This window comes from Mustela lutreola, chromosome 12 (genome assembly GCF_030435805.1).
Source record: "Mustela lutreola isolate mMusLut2 chromosome 12, mMusLut2.pri, whole genome shotgun sequence".
Taxonomy (NCBI): Eukaryota; Metazoa; Chordata; class Mammalia; order Carnivora; family Mustelidae; genus Mustela; species Mustela lutreola.
Window position 1 is genome coordinate 64,949,083 of NC_081301.1, and position 2,125 is coordinate 64,951,207.

Genomic DNA, 2,125 nt, shown 5'->3' on the forward strand with positions numbered 1-2,125 from the left:
TGGGATTTCATCAGATCAAAAAGCTTTTGCACAGCAAAGGAAACAGTTAACAAAGCCAAAAGATGACTGTCAGAAGTTATCTGGGAGAAGATCTTTGCAAATGACATACCAGATAAAGGGCCAGTATCTATCCAAAATCTATAAAGAGCTTATCAAACTCAACACCCTAAGAACAAATAATCGAATGAAAAAATGGGCTGAGGACATGAACAGACATTTCTGCAAAGAATACATCCAAATGGCCAACAGACACATGAAAAAATGCTCCACATCACTCGGCATCAGGGAAATACAAATCAAAACCGGAATGAGATACCACCTCACACCTTTCAGAATGGCTAAAACTAACAAGTCAGTCAATGACAGATGCTGGCGAGGATGTGGAGAAAGGGCAACCCTCCTACACTGTACGTGGGAATGCAAGCTGGTGCAACCACTCTGGAAAACAGCATGGAGGTGCCTCAAAAAGCTGAAAATAGAAGTACCCTATGACCCAGTGATTGTAGTACTGGGTATATACCCTAAAGATACAAACGTGGCATTCTGAAGGGGCACATGCACCCAAGTGTTTATAGCAGCAATGTCCACAATAGTTAAACTATGGAAAGAACCTAAATGTCCTTCAACGGATCAATCAATAAATAAGATGTGGTATATATGTAAAATGGGATACTGTGCAGCCATCAAAAAAATGAAATCCTGCTATTTGTGATGACATGGATGGAACTAGAGGGTATTATGCTTGGCGAAATAAATCAATCTGAGAAAGACAACTATCATATGATCTCCCTGATATGATGAAGTGGAGATGCAACATAGGCGGTTTCGGGCGTACGAAAAGAAAAATAAAAGAAGATGGGATTGGGAGGGAGACAAACCATAAAAGACTGAATCTCACAAAACAGAATGAGGGTTGCTGGGGGGAGGTGTGTTGGGAGAGGATGGTGGGGGTATGGACATTGGGGAGAGCAGGTGCTATGGTGAGTGATGGTGAGTGCGGTGAAATGTGTAAACCTGGTGATTCACAGACCTGTACCCCTAGGGATAAAAACACATTATATGTTTATAAAAAAATTTTTAAAAATAATTTAAAAAATCCATTAAAGAAAAAACACATATTGCAAGCCCAAGCCCAGAGCTAATCTCATATTCAATCAAAAAAGTTTGAAAGTTTTCCCCTTAAAGATCAGAAAAAAGACAAGTGTGTCCACTTTCACTACTCTCATTTGACATAGTACTGGATGTCCTAGCCAGAGAAACAAGGAACACAAAGAAATAAAAGACTCCAAAAAAAAAAAAAAGGAAGAAGTAAAATTTTCTTTTTTTGGATAACATGAACTTACATGTAAAAAAATCCTAAAAACTTCACAAAAAATTTTGAATAAACAAATTTAATAAAGCTGCCAAATACAAGATCAATATATAAAAGACAGGAATTTTGTTTTGTTTCGTTTTTTTAAAATAGTTTTTCATGTCATCCTTGCTCAGTGATCACGCTAATCTTCTCTGCATCATTCCAATTTTAGTATATGTGCTGCCAAAGTAAGCACAAGACAGGAGCATTTTAACACTCTAATGATGAACTATCTGAAAAAATAAAGAGAACAATCTAATTCACAATAGCATCAAAAATAACAAAATACTTAGGAAAAGATTTAACTAAGAAGATGAAAGATCTGTACCCCATAAACTATGACATTGATAAAGAATTTGAAGGAGACATAAATGGAAAGATAGCTCATATTTATGAATGGTAAGAATTAACATTGTTAAAATGTCCATACTACCGAAAACCATCTGTAAATTCAATTCCTATCAAAAATCCAATGTTAGGGGCGCCTGGGTGGCTCAGTGGGTTAAGCCGCTGCCTTCGGCTCAGGTCATGATCCCAGGGTCCTGGGATCGAGACCTGCATCAGGCTCTCAGCTCAGCACGAAGCTGCTACCTCTTCTCTCTCTGCCTGCCTCTCTGCCTGCTTGTCATCTCTCTCTGTCAAATAAATAAATAAAAAATCTTTTTAAAAAATCCAATATTTTTTTTTTTACAGAAGTAAAGAATCCTAAAATTTATATGAGACCATAAAAGACAACAAATAATTAAAGCAGTTCTGAGAAAGAATGAAGAA

General features: G+C 36.9%; 1 non-coding gene across 1 annotated transcript; it reads right to left on the minus strand.

The window, feature by feature from the left end:
* Positions 1-1,441: 1,441 nt before the first annotated feature.
* Positions 1,442-1,550, minus strand: LOC131813329 (U6 spliceosomal RNA). The gene has a single exon (XR_009346746.1). It is a non-coding gene; the product is annotated as a U6 spliceosomal RNA (small nuclear RNA).
* Positions 1,551-2,125: the final 575 nt, after the last annotated feature.